General features: G+C 39.2%; 1 protein-coding gene across 5 annotated transcripts in view; it reads right to left on the bottom strand.

The window, feature by feature from the left end:
- PLXNB2 (plexin B2) overlaps positions 1-20,559 on the bottom strand; it is a 388,095-nt gene that overhangs the window by 177,788 nt on the left and 189,748 nt on the right. Inside the window, exon 1 of one of the 5 annotated variants that reach the window (XM_032220726.1) lies at positions 2,816-2,835. The exons of the other annotated variants lie outside the window; for them this stretch is intronic. The gene's annotated coding sequence lies outside the window, so the exon portion shown is untranslated. Of the gene's footprint in view, positions 1-2,815; positions 2,836-20,559 lie in introns of those variants that run through there. 5 annotated transcript variants of the gene reach the window in all.

Genomic DNA, 20,559 nt, shown 5'->3' with positions numbered 1-20,559 from the left:
CTATCAACTCGTCATTGTAAGTCATAAAAAATAAAGACTTGGCAAAAGCATTCAGGAAGTGGAAAAGATGTTTAAAAAATTGGTATGTACTCAGTTTTACTAATCCCCTTTAATCTACACTTGCATTGATATGAGTAGTGGCAAAGGAAGAAGTATCCGCTGGTCTACTCTGACCCCTTGCATTTGATATGTAGGATTTATTATGTGTACAGCTGTGTATATGCGAAGGATTTTTCAGGAATTTGGAATTTTAGGCATAATGTCCTTTAAATGCATGAAATAATGTGTGAACTGGGATCTAAACAGCCATATAAATCCATAAATTTTAAAATGATATTAAGAGACAAGATATTGTCTTTGAGTGTTTGAGTGTTTGAGTGTTTATTATAATTTATAGGCCGCCCTTTTCCCTGAGGGGACTCAGGGCGGCTTACAAAACACGGGGAGGGGGGTACAAAGACAAAAGACATAAGACAATACATAATATTAAAAATAAAGCACAACATTCATTCATCATTCGGGAGGGGACAAACTAAGATTTTTATCCCCAGGCCTGACGGGATAGCCAGATCTTAAGGGCCGTGCGGAAGGCCTGGGCGGTGGTGAGGGTGCGGATCTCCACGGGGAGATTGTTCCATAGCGTCGGAGCTGCGACTGAGAAGGCTCTCCTCCGCATAGTCGCCAGTCGGCACTGACTGGCGGATGGAATTCGGAGGAGGCCTACCCTGTGCGATCTGATGGGACGCAGGGAGGTAATTGGCAGAAGGCGGTCTCTCAAATAGCCAGATCCACTACCATGGAGCGCTTTGTGAGTGGTAAGTAGGACCTTGAAATGCACCTGGAGATCAACAGGTAGCCAGCGCAGCTCACGGAGGATCGGTGTTATGTGGGCGAACCGTGGTGCGCCCACGATCACTCGCGCGGCCGCATTCTGGACTAGCTGAAGTCGCCGGATGCTCTTCAAGGGCAGCCCCATGTAGAGCACATTGCAGTATTCCAGCCTAGAGATCACAAGGGCTCGAGTGACTGTTGTGAGGGCCTCCTGGTTCAGGTAGGGCCGCAACTGGCGCATCAGGCGAACCTGAGCAAATGCCCCCCTGGTCACAGCTGACAAATGATGGTCAAAACTCAGCTGTGGGTCCAGGAGGACTCCCAAGTTGCGGACCCTGTCTGAGGGGTATAAATTTTGTCCCCCCAGCCTGATTGATGGAACATTAGCCAAATTATTGGGAGGAAAACACAACAGCCACTCAGTCTTTTCCGGGTTGAGCACCAGTTTGTTAGCTCTCATCCAGTCTTTAACAGCCTCAAGGCTCCGGTTCATCACTTCCACCGCTTCATTGAGTTGGCACGGGGCGGACAGATACAACTGTGTATCGTCCGCATATTGATGGTATTTTATCCCGTGCCTCCGAATGATCTCGCCCAGCGGTTTCATGTATATGTTAAATAGTAGGGGGGATAAGACCGAGCCCTGCGGCACCCCATAAGTAAGGGGCCTCGGGGACGATCTCTGCCCCCCCACCAACACCGACTGCGACCTGTCCGAGAGGTAGGAGGAGAACCACTGCAAAACAGTGCCGCCCACCCCCACCTCCCGCAGTCGTCGCAGAAGGATACCATGGTCGATGGTATCGAAAGCCGCTGAGAGGTCAAGGAGAACCAGGATGGACGCATGGCCTCCATCTCTGGCTCTCCAGAGATCATCGGTCAATGCGACCAAAGCGGTTTCTGTGCTTAAAAAGAGTAAAAGTTTCCAGAAAGACACTGCATGGAACATGCTGTCTAGTGGCAGAACAAATATTCTTGGTCAAGATGGTCCAATTTTCTGTTCAATGTCACATACATGCACAGTAAATCCCACTGTGTTTTTTTTATGGAGGTGAGCGCAGTTATGTATATTGAAGAAGTACAAAACTCACTCTTCTTAAAATTTGCTTTCTGAATGCCTTCAAATCTGATGTGACCGGAATGAATTTTGTTGTTTCCTTAGAATTGAGAATTGGCTTCAGTGGTGGGATATGACCAGTATGCTCCCATACGGGCGTACCAGTGCCTGCTGGGACCACCAGGTACCATTCCGGTATGGTGCTCCGGATGGTCCGCCTGCCCCCTTACCTGTATTTGAGCTGATTGGCGCTCCCGCGCACCCACATGGAGCGTATGGCGCCTCCATGATGCTCCAGCTGCTCGGCGGAGCGTTGCGGACTGTCACGGAGCATCGCTGGCATTAAGTATGCATGTGCTGTGTGCGTGCTGCATGCGTGCATGTGTTGGACGCCTGCCCCGTTGCACCATACCGGTTATACTGGGATCTGGAACCCACTACTGATTTGTTTCTACAGTTGAAATGTTTTAGAATCAAATGCTTCTAAAGTTTATGTAAAAAAGCAATCCCCTTTTCCCATTTCTGAAGTTCAGAATTATGTTAGTTATTAGATTCTGTTTCTCTCCCAAAGGAGATGTTTGTGAGTAAGCAGAACAAGGTTAATCAAAGTAAGCAGATTTACAGAACTAATTTCTGTAAAAAAAATTCACCCCAAAGTTGTGGATGCAAATATTCCATAAATATTTCCAGATCTCTCATAGAGAATCCACTTCGACCCAGTATATTTACAATGCCTCAATGTTTGAGGAGTGAGAAAAAGTTCTATCTTGGCTACTCCTTTCTGCACTGTTCTCCACTTTGCTTGCAAATGAGGTTTTGTGGCCACATCTTTAAATTTTCAGGGAGGAGGCAGAGTTTATTTATATTTGCAATAAAAGTCATTCTAAATCTTTTTTGTTACCAAAGTACATAAAAATGGAGTCATACCTGTTTCTTCTGCATTAATACAGCTTTTTAACTTTCAACCCAATTAGTCACTGCATGACTACAGTCAGTATTTTAGTAGTTTCACCTTTGTACTTTCTGTCCAAAGCCCTTATGTATCTTTCACAACACAATGAGATTACACTGCTTACTCATTTCACATTCTGTTGCAGCAATTGATATTGAGAATAGCTATGGCTAGGGATTGCGTTGCACAGAACTACATCTAAAGGTCAAATACTCATAAGGTTTTTCTTGTCTATAACATACAATACAATACAATATAATACAATACAATACAATAGCAGAGTTGGAAGGGACCTTGGAGGTCTTCTAGTCCAACCCCCTGCTGAGGCAGGAAACCCTATACTGTTTCAGACAAATGGCTATCCAACATCTTCTTAAAGACTTCCAGTGTTGGGGCATTCACAACTTCTGGAGGCAAGCTGTTCCACTGATTAATTGTTCTGTCAGGAAATTTCTCCTCAGTTCTAAGTTGCTTCTCTCCTTGATTAGTTTCCACCCATTGCTTCTTGTGCTACCCTCAGGTGCCTTGGAGAATAGTTTGACTCCCTCTTCTTTATGGCAACCCCTGAGATATTGGAACACTGCCCTAGTCCTTCTTTTCATTAAACTAGACATACCCAGTCCCTGCAACCATTCTTCATATGTTTTAGTCTCCAGTCACTTAATCATCTTTGTTGCTCTTCTCTGCACTCTTTCCAGAGTCTCCACATCTTTTCTACATCGTGGCGACCAAAACTGAATGCAGTATTCCAAGTGTGGCCTTACCAAAGCATTTTAAAGTGGTATTAACACTTCACGTGATCTTGATTCTATCCCTCAGTTTATGCATAACATGTTCTAATTTTTTGTAGCTCAGAATAAGCTATGTTATAAAGCTGGTATACCCGAATGGCGAACCTATGGCACACATGCCAGAGGGGGCATGCAGAGCCCTCTCTGCGGGCACGCACGCCATCACCAGCTGCTCTTTTGGTTTCTGAGGCCACGCAGCTGGTCTTCCCAGGTGCCAGAGCGCCAGAAAATGGCCTGAAAATGCCCCCCAAATGCCCTGAAAATGGCCTGAAAGCAACCCGAAAAACAGCCTGAAAACCAGGCATGTGCTTTCTGGGCATCTGGTCTTCGGGTTTCTGGCACTCTGGCATGTGCATGCGCATTCCAGTTTGGTACTGAAAAGGTTCACCATCACTGTGATATACCCTTACAATTATTCTTTGAACCACTTTCTCTCTGTATTTAGGCTGTTTAACCTACTTGCATGTTAACTAACTCTGGTTCCCTATGAATTAGGCAATTATTTACATATTGATTAACAAAAATCTTCAAATATGTTTTAAATGATCCAAAAATAGCATATTGTGTCATTAAGAAATTCTAACATAGTACTCAGTTGTTTTGACTTGATAGGCAATGAAATAAAATTCTCTAGACACAGGCCTTCTGTTAAGGCAGGGCGTCCCCAAGACCCACCCACCCCAGAACTAGGCCAAGGAGGTAATGTGTGGGGCGCGTGAAGCTGCATTTATGAAAGTGGCACACTTGCATACCACACCCCTCTCCACCACCCCTGCCACCGCTTCTTCTGATCCACTGAGCCAGAAAAATTAGACACCATTATATTAAGGAGTAAGAGCTAGTCGCCTTCTGTATTTTGAACAAATAATATGGAAAATGGGTTTTCTTAAATTCTGTCAGCCATCTTATCAAACTGGCATGTATTTTTCCTAGCAGATCTTTTTGAAACAACATATTTCTGAACAGTGGTGGGGATTCAGCCAGTTCGCACCTATTCGGGAGAACTAGTTGTTAACTTTCTAAGCAGTTCAGAAAATCACTTGTTGGAAGAAATCTTACTTTGTTTTTTTTCACTTTACAGAGCTAATCCTGTAAGGAAAGCAGGAAAGAAACATTCTGGTGTTGTTTCTAGCCTAATTTTTATTGCCCTGTTTACAGAAACTGCCTCTCCGGTTAATTCTTTTTACATTGTAAGAGCTAAGGCGAAGTGCCCATTAACCTGAGTGATGGAATTAGCCACGCCCACATAGTCACATGATGACAGAGCCACACCTACCCAGCTGGTCATTAGGGCAGAGAACCAATTGTTACATTATTTGGATTCCACCACTGTTTCTGAAACTGAAGAACTGCCATTATTTCAGCTCATCTCACAGGGATCTCAATCATATATACCACTGTATATTTTGTATTATCCAGCTGTAGCAGGGATATGCTAAAAAGGATAGACAAAGACAGCAATAATATTATGGCAGTTGCTTTCTTGTATCTTTCTGGAATTGTGATTTATCTATGAAAAAAGGTTCATCAGCCTTTAAGACACTGTAGAAGTTGTGAAGGGAAAGGTAATTCTTGGCAGCTGTACTTAACAGCTTTAATACAGTCCTCATTATGTGATATAAAATAAGTACCCAATCATATAAATGTAACAGGAATTCCCTCCTCCCACAAAATCATTGGGTAATCTAATTTACAGGATTCAGTTACAAAAATAAATTCTAAAGTAATTTGCACTTAACTAATTTGCAATTTATAGCAATTTACACATCACTCAGGTACATTCATTTTCCAGTGTAAGGCAAATGGAATGAAAACGTAACAAGCCCCAAAAGACTCAGCCACAATATCTCCGGTGTGCACTACAGATTTCATTTTTGGCATCTGTGTTACTCTACATTCCAAAGCAGCAGACTACAAGGTATAATATAACATTCTCCCACCTGGTGTTCTTCAGATGTGTCAAGCAACAATCTATATAAATAAAAATGTAAATGTTCGTTTGTTCAAAATCTTAAATTTCTGAAAGTTCTTCACCGATTGCTTTGAAATTTTGATACAACGTTGCATTTGAATATGCACGTGTTTTTATATACCTATATTTGTATAGATGTCACACCTGTGACAGGTAAAAACATGCTTTTTTGAAAACCAGCGCCATATGTTGGACGTAAAAGCAACACACACTATACTAAATATTTCATGATTCCATTTCAATGTTTCCGATTGCATTGTTATATTGAATTTTCACAGATTTTGATTTATTTTCATTTTGATTTAATTATTTCGTGTGACGTTATGTTGGAATTGAGCTGTGTCGTTTACCATAGTGTTCATTTTGTGAGTATAGTATATTCGGAACAGTTCGGCCTCTCTCCAGCTTTGTCCCAACGGTCCCTTTATATGTGTGGCTGGGCTGCGACTGCACCCTTTCCCCTTTCCGCCCCTCCTCTGACAAGCTTCGGCCATTTCTGCCAAGGGGAGCTGAAGCCCTTCAGCCCCCTCCGCCCCTCTCTCCCATTCTCTTCCATTGGGACTTTGCTCTCTGTGGCGGGGCGGTGCCTGTGCCATCCCTCGGCTGCCTCCCCCTGCCCTTAAGTCGACCTCCTACACTTGAAATTGTTCAAGTGTACGGTCTGCTGTAACATCGAGATGACTTCTATCTGCTTGCCATGTTTTGAACATCAGCTGATACTGACTGTACTCTAAACTATATTGAAAACTAATAAAATGAGTGACTCATTTGTATTATCAGTTTCACGTTATATTTAGCTATTTTTAAGGTTAGGGTTACTGTATGCACATATTACAAATTTATACATTAAAAAACAAGACAAAATTATTTCCTTCTCTTTATGAGATTTAGGGACTAACCCTAACCCTACAGTGATGCAAAACTCTTTGCAAAACAGTTGTATATTTTTGATGCCAATTTTATATAGATGCAGGGAAGAATGACTAAGTAAATAAAGTAATCCTTCAAATATAAAACCAAAAAGGAATGAGAATACTTATTAAATCTTCCTTGTAGGGTGAACCCTGAGTACTTTAAAAGAATTGGCTTTGTAATAAAAGGAATTTTGGAATTACTTCTTTTACGGAAGAACAAGACAAAAGACAAGAAGAAAAGAAAAACTACAAATAAAACATGCCAGATAGTGGAACAAACCACACAGCACAAAACAAAGAAAAATAGAGAAAGACCTGAACTGAAGTCATAATTTAATTTGTTTTTCATATGAGCGTTTTGTATTACAAAAACAATTTCTACTTATCATAAAGTTCACATTTCATGTCTAAAACAAAAGGCAATCTTGCTGACTACTTTTAGCAATCCTATGCCAAATTTACCTCTTTCATCTATTGGAAAAATCATGCATCTTGCAGCTAAACATAAAGATACCCAGCCAATATAAGCATAAATCAATTTAGTTGTATTTCTTTTTTACAATGACAATAAAGACTATACTTTATAATCTAACTTGGTGTACACTGTTTCTTATACAAGTGATTGAACAGTCAGCCATAATTGTTTTCATTTAAAGGAAATGTACAAGATAGTCCTAAATGCATAAAAATATTGCTGTAATTATTTTCTAATTATGTAAGAAATGTATTTCTCATTATAGCAAAAGCTTACTTTTTTTTTAAAGCAGCCTTTGCTGTCATAACTGCTCAAATAAAACTGCTGTCATAACTGAGCAAATAAAACAAAACCTATTTACATTAGTTGTGACCCAGAGATCTACTGTAATTGTCTGAGAAAGCCATCTGCTTCCTTTTTCAACAGCAAGCAACATTATTTAACATATAGTAAAACTAGTTTTACAGTTGGGATAAATTAAAATGATTGCAAATTTGAGATTCTCTAGTTTTTAACTACACAAAATACAAATGTTGTGTAAAGGCTTTGATCATCCCATCCCATGATATGAAATGATCAGGCCTATGATCAAGTTCAGAAAATTTTAAAAGTAAACTCATTGCCTGCACAAATGTGATGTGCAATACTTAACTAAAGTCCATGGGGAAAACCAGTTACGAGATACTATTACTAATTTGTAAGACAATATGCTAAAAAATTACATTTAATATTAAACAAGCAGCTTTTGAAGACACTTGAATTTCTAAAACTTGAGTTTTAGATGTGCTTTGGACTCAGTTTTCATAAACCTCGCAATGCCCACTTGCATACACATCAACTGGGATGTGTAGAGGTTTACACCACTGGAGGCTATCAGAGAGTTAGACTGATAGACTACCCAAAGGAACTAGATTAAAATATGAAGCCAGATATAGAACAAAAAGTGCACATAATATTTGTTTATAATAGACTTGCTGTTTAAACAGAAATCCTTATTACACAAATGCAGCAGATAAATAGCAAATTGGCATTTAGAAGCCACTGACTCAATTTAAACAGGAAGCTGCATGAATTGTTAGGTCCTTTCACATAACCAGCTTTAGGTTTAAATGAGGTCTAGACTGAAATTATTTCTACAGCTGCAAGTACAGTTTTGAGTTCTTGCTGTGAGTGTCAAATCAGAATTGGAGTTTCCAATTTTAAAATGTAAAAGCATATAAAATCACAGAATCACAGAGCTGTAATGGACATTTATGCCATCACATTCAGTTTAATCCCCTACTTAATGCTGGAATCCAAATTAAAACATCTCTGACAGATGATTTTTTATACATCAATGAATAGTTGCCATTAATTTCTGTTAGGAAAAGTAGAATGTTATAGACAGCAACATACCACAGCCAATTGCATGTCACACTGGCTTGAGATCAGAAGCTTACTGACATTCTGGTATAAATAACAAAAGGATAGCAAAATTTCATATCTGGCTTTAACAAAGATACAAAGGGCATAATAAGGGAGTGCAACAAATTCTTTTTGTAGTCAATATTTTCTTTTTTATAGGGGGTAATACTCTTCGTTGAAATACACATTTATTCCTAGTGTTCTATGTTATCTGAAAAAGAAGCCAAAGACAGTCATGTAATGCCAAGCACACTGTGAAAAAAACATGTGGTTCCCTTTCAGAAATGAGATCAGGTGGCAATTCCTACTTAGAAAACAACATCAATGTACTTTTATAGAACTACATTTAATGAGCTACTACAAGCCATTGGAGTCAACTGCATACCGAACAGGTCCAATTAACTAATGAACATCACAACTCATTAGATCTACTGAAAGCAATGTAGACAAACTGAAAGCAAGAAGGAACTACTTTCACTTAGTTGGATTGTGCTGACAATGCAACTGAGCTTTGCAAAGAAATCAGAAAGCATAGCAAGGCTGCCAGGTAGCTGCAATGAAAGGAAGAGTGTGAAGAAAATAAACAACCTAAATTACCTGTCAATATATTTATTTGGTCTTGTAACTTCAAGCACCTCTACTCACATGTCACTGTCTAAAAACTTCAAAGGATTTTCATTTATAGAGCCTGTCTATCTTTGTAGAAATCAAATCTTGCTATTGTACCAACCCAGGAGAATACACACACACATACACACAGAGAGAGAGAGAGAGAGAGAGAGAGAGGGAGGGAGGGAGGGAGGGAGAGAGGGAGAGAGAGAGGGAGAGAGAGGGGGGGGGGCAGCAGCACACAGAAACAAATAAAACTGGCATACACCAAACTCCAGGAATGCAAGCTTCAACACAGAAAAGGAATAAAAAACTCTCCCAGGTTTTGAGATCTGATCCTTTACAATCTTTCAATTCATCCTGATTAAACAGCAATATTTTAAGAAAGTAAACCATGTATAAGGAAATAAATGCCATCTGTCATTAACACTGTACTAAGATATATCCCCTATGAACGGCTGATCTTTAATTAAATACAATCACACTTTTACAAAGCTAGGAGAGTTGAAAATATCCATGGCAATATTTTTGAATGACAAAGGAAAGATTATTCTGAGGTGCAGCAGTATCCATATGCAGATCACTCATCCTCTTTTCAGTGCCAGGAAAGATCTATGCATACAAAGAATTAACAGAATTCTAGCAACATAAAAACACAACCCACATAATTCTGGATTAGATAGTTATGAATGACAATGCTACTTCTCATGCTACAACACATCATTGCATTTATACTGAGATTAATTAAATAATTTCTCAGCCTCAATTTTATGTACCACTAAATTAATGAAAATGATGCCAAACCTATTTGTAAGAAAAGGTATTTGAGCACTTTTAAATTTTCATGTGATGAGAAAATTCTGTCCTTGGTCTACAGCAGGGGTGTCAAATTGGCGGCCCGTAGGTCAGATGTGTTACACGTAGGCCACGCCCACCCCAGCTCTACGAAGGGGAAAAATGTCATGTAATGTCACATGCCGGTAATGTGATGCTGCAAGTTTGACATCTGTGGTCTGCAGGATTAAACTTGTAAATATGATTATGATATAATGAAATAATTATTATGAGAAAATGCTGGGTCATTTATTTATATCCTTTATTATTGTTATAAATAAATTAAGGTGGCAAACATATTGTCAGCCTCTGCTTTGCTGCTGCTTCGGCTGCCATTGAAACGGGGAAGAGGGGTATGGTATTTGGGAGGGGAAACATTGCTTTGCTGGAGGAAGTTTCTACACGCTGAACTGACCACCTTACTGCGCATGTGGAGGAAGGGAGTTTCTCGCCAAGGCCAACGGTCCAGCAACGGTCCAGCATTCCATCCTGGTGATGCCTTTTGAAGTTATCTCACACCTGACATTTGGTGGCAATATGATTGGACTGTGCACAGGGATGCCAAGGGGAGGGGAATGAATTATGCATTATATTATGAGCTTTCGTGCTTAATTAACCAGACTCAGCTTAGCTTTGAAACTGTTCATTTATAATTAGTAAAAGTACACTTGATTTCAATTCAAATGGAGTCCAGTGGTTTTCTTTCCTGATTACTGAATGAAGTAATGCTGACACATATAAAATTCTATTTCCTCCTCCTCCTTTCCCCAAAACAACAACAATCAAAGGTGGGTTGCGCTGAGACAGAATTACTGGCCTAAAGTCACCCGGCTAGTTTTTCATGCCTAAGGAAGGACTAGAACTCAACAGGTTCCTGGTTTCTAGCCTGGGACTGTAACCACTAATGGTGTTTTATGACTAAACGTGCCCTCATTTTCAGTCATGTGGCTGAACTTACTGAATCTATCTCCAGAGCATGAAACTCATGAAAAGAAATGCAATACATTGCTAGGAGGGGAAAAGCCAATTTATTTGTGAAGTTCAACATAATTTGATATTAACCAACACTACAATTTGTCAAGACTCATGGCTCTCTGAGAAATAAAATTGGTTTCTATATTAAAGAGCTTGAGCACAAATATTTACTGTTGTTATTCTGTCCACTGAAACTCACTGCCCTACTATTTCCATGGCTTGACAGAGCTTGTATAACATGTCATTTTAGCATTATTGTGGGAATGAAACTGGTTATGGCTTATATAACTTCTTAAATTTTGTAATATTTAACAAAAGAATCAGGAGAATAGTATGAAATATGTGGGGAACATACACCCATTCAGAAATCATCACAGAATTGTTAACCTAGGATATAACAACTAAAATTAAGAAAAGGATTTTCAAAAAGCTGAATTTTAATGACAGGTTTTGGGCAGACACAACCCATAATTGTTTCCTTTGGTGGCCCAGTTGAAGGATTACAAAATCTTTTGTGTAGTTTGTAAATTTACAGCAACAAAGTAATGGACATATTTTGGAATACTTTCTGTCTAGTGCAGGGGTGTCAAACTCAATTTCATGGAGGGCCGCATCAGGGTTGTGTTTGACTTTGGTGTGTGTGTGTGTGCGGCCAGGTCAACATCACTCATGTTGGGGTGCCTGTGGCAGCCCGAGCGCTCTGCCAATGAAAACAGGCTCCCGAGCGCCATTTTCAGCTGCAACGGCCTTGTGCAACCCTCTAACAGCAAAAATGGAGCTTGGGAAGGCCGCCATTTTTGCTGGCAGAGGTACCACGGGCCAGTCCTTTACTGTTTCCAGGGTGGCCCCACAGGCCAAATCTAAGCACCCAGTGGGCTGGCTCCAGTTCCCAGGCATTTAGTTTGACACCCATGTCCTAAGAAAGAGGTAACGGGCAGCCCTGCCAAACTCCGTTTTCACTGGCAGAGCGTTGCAGGAGACCTTGGCAGCCGAAAACGGAGCTCTGGGGCCCATTTTTGTTGGCAGAAGCATCCCGGACCAGTCTTTCACTGTTTCCAGGGCAGCCCCATGGGCCACATCAAAGCACCCGGCAGGCTGGCTTTGGCTCCCCAGCCTTGAGTTTGACACCCCTGGTCTAGTGCGTTGGTGTGTAAAAGTGTTTTATTTGAACCAGTTCTGGGATTTTCATTATTTATATCAAAAGGTAAAATGTTATGGCTGTATTTAGAAGCAAAACATAAACAAAATCTATTATAGTCTATAGAATAGTAACAAGAAGTTTTATTACAGTATATAGTAGTAAAAATAAATAACAACAACATAACTTTTCTCAACTTGTTTAAGCAAATTATGCAAACCTGATGATAAAAATAGAGAATAGGCAAGGCAAATTTTCACATGAAAAAGTATGAAGCTGGTGTGGGGAAGTTTGAAGTCAACTTTTCTTTCTGTATTATTAGCTGAGTGGGTAGAACATATTGACATATCTATCTGGCTGAATCAAGCTTTTTATTTTTTGCTATATCTAAAAAGGAACTCAATTTTGGGAGTAATGTTGGCTCTTTGTTATGAAAGTCCATGCTTTTTCTCTGTCTGCCATAAAATCACAGTAACTCTATAAATCAAATCCTCTTCCAATTCTAGAGAACTTCATGTTTTCTTGCTAGCAATAATTGCACTACAGTTTGCTATTACTGCTATCCAACAATTTTGGTCATTTGGGAGTCTTAAGGTGACTTCTCCAAAGTGGACTGTACCAGCTTAAGATGTTTTCTACTACGAACTCAATTACTGCATCAATTTCTCTGAATTCAAGGCAAGGACAATCTTCAACAGGTATTATTTTTTTTAATCCCGTAACATAGGGCTCATGCAGAAAATCTGTTTTGTCTCCAAATCCCATCACACATAGTAGTGTAACCCTTCACGAATGAATGCAAATATACATGCCCAAGGATAATGTTGCAGGATCCAATCTGAGTCGGTCACGGAGACCAGAGTTTTAGTCTTCCAAGCTTTCAGACTTATGCTGGAACCCATCCTCAGAAAATTTCTTTTTATTCACAAAGTGCACACTGGGCTGTTCCATGCAGTGGTGGGTTCCTACCGGTTCAACCAAACTGGTAGCAGTTTGGTGACGTGGGTCGCTGGAACCAGCAGCAAGCTAGGCCTGCCACGCCCCCAAACTGGTTCCCTGGGCAGCACCATAGGCTCCGCCATCTTGTTTTTCACTTCTGTGCCTGCGCGGAACAATTTTTATTGCACTGTGCATGCACGTGCAGCACACATCAAGTGTGCATGCGCAGCGCACCCACAAGTGAACCAGCAGTAGGGGCCTGCCGGAACCACTCCTAGTTCCATGTATAGTATTTATGTGGTGCCTGGAACAACCCAGTACACACTTCTAAAGAGAGACGTTTCCTGAGGATAGGTTCCAGCATGAGTCTGAAAACTTCGAAGACTAAAACTCTGGCCCCCGTGACCGTTTCAGATTGCATCTTGTAGTGTAACTTTTACTGCATACCATAATTTTCTTCATCTGGATTTCTAGGTTTTTGTTTCTGGTTTTAATTAAGCTAATACTATTCAGCACAAGAATTTGGCTATCACGAGATGTAAGTAAATTTTTCTGATCAGACATTTAAAGAAACATTGAGTGGTGTTAAACACATTTTCCATCACGGATTAGCCATTTGTTGCAAAGAAGGAAATCCAAATATGCAGGGTCACATGTCGAAGCATACTACCTAATGCTTTTACTTATTAGCTAAAGATCCTAGCTCAAATTTGGTTTCACTGTAGAGGAAGTGCAGTTTAATTAAGTTACTTGCAGAAATGCCGCAACCAAAAATTTGTGTTTATTATTGTCCACATAACTGTGATGCTGACTGAATTAAGGGAGTTTTAGATGTGCCCTTCTACTAATTAGAATGAAGGTTATTTCCAAGAAAAAATGTCTAAAGCGCGATACTGACTGAAAGAACCATTATTGCACTAATGAAGCAAAGAGGAGAATCTTTGAATTGGCCTATTCAAAGACCTGGCAGAGAAAATATTACAACCCTGCTGTATAACTATTGCAAGTCAAACCATTCCAACAGCACTTTTTATCACAAGAGTATTCAGCAACACTCCTTTTTCTTTTGTTGGATAAAATAATGTTAAATCTCTGGAGGTTATTTTTTTACAATAGAAGGCACACCTATTTTTGCTGTGACTCATCCTGAGCACAGCCCTGAGTATGTTAAGCCTCTGGAAGCCTTTGTCTGAAATCTGGTGACCCTGATAGATTGAAGTAATCATTACTCTTTCTTACTTTGTCTTGCTACCTATTGCCTGGGTTAGCTAGTCTGGCTCTCCCCTCGCCCCATCTCTTTTCTGTGCTTCCATCAGGGCTACAATCACAGTGTTTTTTTCATGATCTCTTAGTTGTATTCCTAATCCAGAGATGTTGTAAGAGCACTTTATGCCATTATAAACCATCTGCCGAGTGCAAGGCCTATTTTCAAAACCCCTGTATGATGTTGGGCAGAAAAAAAACTTTCTATATAAATTTCTGGCTTTCAAAATCTGCTCTATAAGACCTCAAGCGCACAGGAATTATTGACTAGTCTAAGATGTAGGGCTTTTTTTTCTGAACATAACCAAACCTTTCATTCAGAATTATTTATTTCTTTTTGGCCTTTAAAAAGAACTGTGCTGGAAATTGCTTTAACAGGCTTCAGCAACTATGTTTCAAAAGTAGCCAGTATTAGGGATGTTATTTTAAATGCCACACAAATTAAGCCAAAGTAAAGGTTTTGTACTTCCTTTTCTCTGGAACAGGTGATGGGTTTTTTTCTCTCTAGTTCTTACATTCTCTTATCTACCATTTCCTTCCTTTATTTTCTGTTTGAATTCGTATCAGTGCCAGACAACTGATGGGTTTATATGTGAATAATTGTATTAAACAGTTTACATACTTTTATATAATGTGAATCAAACTGCCCCTAACTTTTTATTGTTGCATAGGTGTGCAAAATTGCACTTTAATCATGACATAAAATTTTATAACTCTTTGTGTAACTGCTTCCTGGTTTGGAATAGTTATAAACAAACTATTATATCAACTACAAACTACCCTATTTGTGAATTCCCAGCAGTGAAATGAATACACACACCTGCTCTTTGCACATCTGAGTAAAATTGTGTCTTGTTCTGGCTTCTAACATATGAAAGAATGTGTATGTGTATGAACAGAGCACACCATTGATTTGTGCACTTTCCCCCATCTATAAATGGGCTCCAAATAAGAAATGAGGAAAGGAAGAAAGGGACACTTAAGGACAGTATATACTAAACGAAAAGGGGGAACGTTCTAATTTATAGAGCATAACACGGTGAAAAGGAGATAAATCACAAATAATAGGTAAAATGATGGCAAGTGACAGCTAAATCAAAAACCATCTTATTGATGGGAAAAAAGTAGATGACAGAGGAGTGTGGTGAAGTGGCAGATTGCTAAAAACAAGTTCACAGCTAAGATGTTGTATTATATTTTTTGGGAAGGCAGAAAGAAGCTTTGAAGAATACACACAAGTTTTGCAGATAGAGCAGGTTATGTGAATCTAGAAAGGCTGAAGATCATATTAGGAAGACCCAAGAAATATATATGTATGAATGAAACTAAAATGACTCAAACTAGAAGTACAGAGTTTTGAAAGGGAAGAGAAACAAGATGGGTAGCTGCTTGTAGGGAAGAGATATCCTAACTTCTCTGTCTCTCAGGGTCAAGAATAAGCTAGTCTAGCTGTTTCCTGAATTAAGTAATTATGGAAATATGAATGGGATTCCAAGGCATTCTACTAAAGGTAATCCTGAGATTATGAGCGTTCCCTTAGTGAATGTTTGAAGTTACGCGATAAGCACCCTCTTAGCATTTACAAACAACCCCTGAAATTACAATTCTTGTAGCACCACAGCAGTTGTTCACCCTTATGAACAACTGAACAGGCTCTGCAAAATTCGTCCTGCATGTTGCTAGCTGACATGGAGATTCTGACAGGTGGATCCACTTCTCAGAAGTTCCATTTCAGCTGGCAACGTGTCAGGCAAGGCCTACGGAGGCCCGACCGGAGTGCTGGAGGGGCGCATGTGGCCAAGAGGCGACTGCTTGCTAGATCTTCACAAGGTAAGTGACTTAATGTGGCAGGTTGGGTGGCTGGGAAGCAATTGTGGGGAGTATGAGGTAGTTCAGTGGGTTGGGTAGGCCTTGGGTGGTCTTAGGCAGGTGGCTTTTTCCATCACTATCCCCCCCCCCCATAGTCTTCCACATCCTGAAATGCCTCATGTGCACTTAACGACCCTTGTATTCTATTAGAGAATGTGTGGGCAAAAGGAGGGAGTAATCCCATTCAAGGTACAAGATTCTCACCCACGAATCCTTTAGTAGCAAATAGAATGGGAAGGGTCCCTTACATTCATAACTCGAGGACTACCTGTATTTAGACTGCATATGTTTAGAGATAATAAATTTACGATAATTTTGAAGTCAAAAAAGATGAAAGCCTTTTTTCATGATGAGTGTGTCTGTGTGTGTGTTTGGGAAAATTGTTTTTGAGAATTTATAGAAAATTCATGTATTGGTTTAATCAACATATAAATATGGAACATTTATAAATTTAAAGCTGTGTCTCAGTGAGTGATTTAAACATACCATAGAGAAATAAGAATTCAATTATAACTATACTATACTATATTATATCAGTATAGATTTGATTACAACAAATACAAACTAGTATAGCTAACACAGAGTTAAGACAGAGTTGAGAGCCAGTTTGGTGCAGTGGTTAAGGTATCAGACAGGAGACCATGAGTTCTACTCCTGCCTTAGGCACAAAGCCATCTGGGTGACCTTGAGCCAGTCACTTTGTCTCAGCTCTAGGAAGGGGACAATAACAAATCACTTCTGAATGGTCTCTTCCAAACAGTCTCCAAGAATTGGGACACAGCTGAATGGAAGAAGAAAGTGAGTTCAGCATATAGAACATTTTTATTTTTCAGTAAGAAAAAAAAACAGTACTTTCTTTCAGCTGGCTTGTCTGTCTTGATTCCAAAGCCCAATTAATATCCAGGAGGAGGAATTCTTCCCAATTCTAGAACTTTTGAACTTGCTTAATCCTTCTAAGGAAGCAGACAATCAGTTCTTCATTTCTGATCTAATAAGACCACATTGACTGCTGCCCACTTCAGTGCACCCCTAGTCCTCTGAGGCCAACCAAATTAGGCTAGCAAGAGGACAGGAATAGATTCATCAACTTCTACAAAAGTGAGCAAGGGAATCCACAAATAAAGGAGGCCCTCTATTTATGTTTTTTTTTCTGGAAATTGTAGTAGTTTTAGAGATGGTAATGCTATCTCCCCCCCAAATTTAGCTAATTTGCAATCCAAAATTATGGAACATTAATATATTCTATTAAATCAAACCTTGTTTTTCTTCAACTATTTACGGTAGCAATTAATTTTGGGGGAATTATATATGAAAATGATAGAGTAATACACTTGGGGCAATCACAGCAGAGGTAATATTTCACACCTTTGATTTCCATGCTTTGGATGTGATGTTGGTATCTCTACTTCCATTAATTGGTAAGATTCCTGATTATGCAGGAATTTTAATTGCATTCAAGCCCTGACTTTATTGAAGTATAAAACCTGAATAAGGCTACTCTTCACAGAGACTCGAACATTGTAACAAAAGGAATACTTGTCACTTAACTCCAGAAAGCAATAAAACAACACTTACTTTCAGATCTTTGCCAATTGTAAATAAGAAATCAGTTCAAACCCAAATAATTATTTTCCAGACAAAACATTTAGACAAGATGCCTTGAGCAAGGCTGGAACTGCCAATGCGTTAATTATTTACTGAAAGGGTTTTTCCTTGTGTCAGGACATAGATCATAAATAAGAAATAAAGCACAGTAGAGTAATGCATGAAAGCAGTCTACGACATATCTTTTCTTGCAAAGAAATCAGTTTCTCCTTTTTCTTTAGAAATGTATTTTAGGTATCAAAAGGATACTTCAAAATGTATTAAATCACCATCTTCACTTAATTGGCAATGAATATATTTTGAAATGACATAACTTAAAACAAAAGTGTCCAGAAGCTAATAACAGCAGCAAAACTCATTATTTTAAAGAATTATTTATTGTTCCCCTTGGGAAATTTTATTGAATTTGATATGGAAGCTGAAGAAATCTTGTAAACATCATTTTAATTTTCAAAATAGAATGATACAGTATTAGCCTTAGAGTTTTATTCTTGCCCACTTCATTTTGTGCAGTAATAAACTCTCTTCAGATTTTACTATTTTAATATTTACAGTCTTATTTATAACGTGACACTGCCCAGATAAATTGTTGAGCTGGATGGATATATAAATTGTTTAAATAAATATATAAAGCAAGCAAGCACATGGGACATACACACACATATACAAAATTTGTACACACCCCATTTTAAATTTTAGTTTGGGATTAAATAGCACAAACTAATGTAAAGATAAAGATTAAGTGTTTCCCGCGTGACAACCACTGTAGTACAAAGAATTTTTTATTTATACAATGAAACTTTCCAATTCTCTCTTCTTCTTGACTATATTCCTCCCTCCCCCCACTATTTAGGAATATGGGATCAAATTTGGAACAGATGGGAAACAAAGCCTTAGAGGAATTTATTTTTCAGGCAGTTTTCAGGCAGACACAAATAGATTTAACCTTCATTTATTTCCTAAACCCAAAAATATCCTTGGATAACATGTCCTAATAAATCTACATATATTTGTGATGAGACTGCATTTTTTTTTACATTAAAGAATTGGGACAAAAAAGCAATATAACTCACTCTATGGGAAGCAGAAATTAGTACATTTTTCCAACTGCAAGTACTCTTAGTTTTATTTAGGGCATATTACAATGTACAGGTGAAACTCGAAAAAATTAGAATATCATGCAAAGGTTCATTTATTTCAGTAATGCAACTTCAAAGGTGAAACTAATATATGAGATAGACTTATTACATGCAAAGCAAGAAAGTTCAAGCTGTGATTTGTCATAATTGTGATGATTATGTCTTACAGTTCATGAAAATCCCAAATCCACAATCTCAGAAAATTAGAATATTGTGAAAAGGTGCAATATTCTAGGCTCAAAGTGTCCCATTGTAATCAGCTAATTAAGCCATAACACCTGCAAAGGGTTCCTGAGCCTTAAATGGTCTCTCAGTCTGGTTCAGTAGGAATCACAATCATGGGAAAGACTGCTGACCTGACAGTTGTGCAGAAAACCATAATTGACACCCTCCATAAGGAGGGAAAGCCTCAAAAGGTAATTGCAAAAAGAAGTTGGATGTTCCCAAAGTGCTGTATCAAAGCACATTGATAGAAAGTTATGTGGAAGGGAAAAGTGTGGAAGAAAAAGGTGCACAAGCAGCAGGGATGACCACAGCCTGGAGAGGATTGTCAGGAAAAGGCCATTCAAAAGTGTTGGGGACTTTCACAAGGAGTGGCCTGAGGCTGGAGTTAGTGCATCAAGAGCCACCACACACAGACGGATCCTGGACATGGGCTTCAAACGTCGTATTCCTCTTGTCAAGCTGCTCCTGAAGAACAAACAATGTCAGAAGCATCTTATCTGGGCTAAAGAAAAACAGACCTGGTCTGTTGTTCAGTGGTCCAAAGTCCTCTTTTCTGATGAGAGCAACTTTTGCATCTCATTTGGAAACCAAGGACCCAGAGTATGAAGGAAGAATGAAGAAGCATACACTGCAAGATGCTTGAAGTCCAGTGTGAAGTTTCCACAGTCTGTGTTGATTTGGGGAGCCATGTCATCTGCTGGTGTTGGTCCACTGTGCTTCATTAAGTCCAGGGTCAACACAGCCATCTACCAGGAGATTTTGGAGCACTTCATGCTTCCTTCCACAGACAAGCTTTATGGGGATGCTGACTTCATTTTCCAGCAGGACTTGGCACCTGCCCACACTTCCAAAAACACCAAAACCTGGTTCAGTGACCGTGGGATTACTGGGCTTGATTGGCCAGCAAACACAGCTAATCTGAACCCCATAGAGAATCTATGGGGCATTGCCAAGAGAAAGATGAGAGACATGAGACCAAACAATGCAGAAGAGCTGAAGGCCGCTATTGAAGCATCCTGATCTTCCATAACACCTCAGCAGTGCCATAGGCTGATAGCTTCCATGCCATGTTGCATTGAGGCAGTAATTGCTGCAAAAGGGACCCAAGCCAATTACTGAGTACATATGCATGCTTATACTTTTCAGAGGTCTGATATTGTTCTATGTACAATCCTTGTTTTATTGATTGCATGTAATATTCCAATTTTCTGAGATTGTGGATTTGGGGTTTTCATGAGCTGTAAGCCATAATCATCACAATTATGACAAATCACAGCTTGAACTATCTTGCTTTGCATTTAATGAGCCTATCTCATATATTAGTTTTACCTTTGAAGTTGCATTACTGAAATGATATTCTAATTTTTCGAGTTTCACCTGTATTTTAAGCATCTTGATATAATATAATATATGTTCCTTTCAGAACTATGATTGCTAGTTTGGATATTTTATTATTACTACAGCATATCAGTTGGCTTGCAGAACATACCAGAATTAAGGTAAAACAATATAGGTTTGTTATAGGAAACCCAAATATTCTTAATACTAATTGTCATATAAATACATG

This window comes from Thamnophis elegans, chromosome 7, assembly GCF_009769535.1.
Source record: "Thamnophis elegans isolate rThaEle1 chromosome 7, rThaEle1.pri, whole genome shotgun sequence".
Lineage (NCBI taxonomy): Eukaryota > Metazoa > Chordata > Lepidosauria > Squamata > Colubridae > Thamnophis > Thamnophis elegans.
The sequence above is the reverse complement of the archived record's forward strand: the minus strand, read 5'-3'. Positions and strand labels throughout refer to the sequence as shown.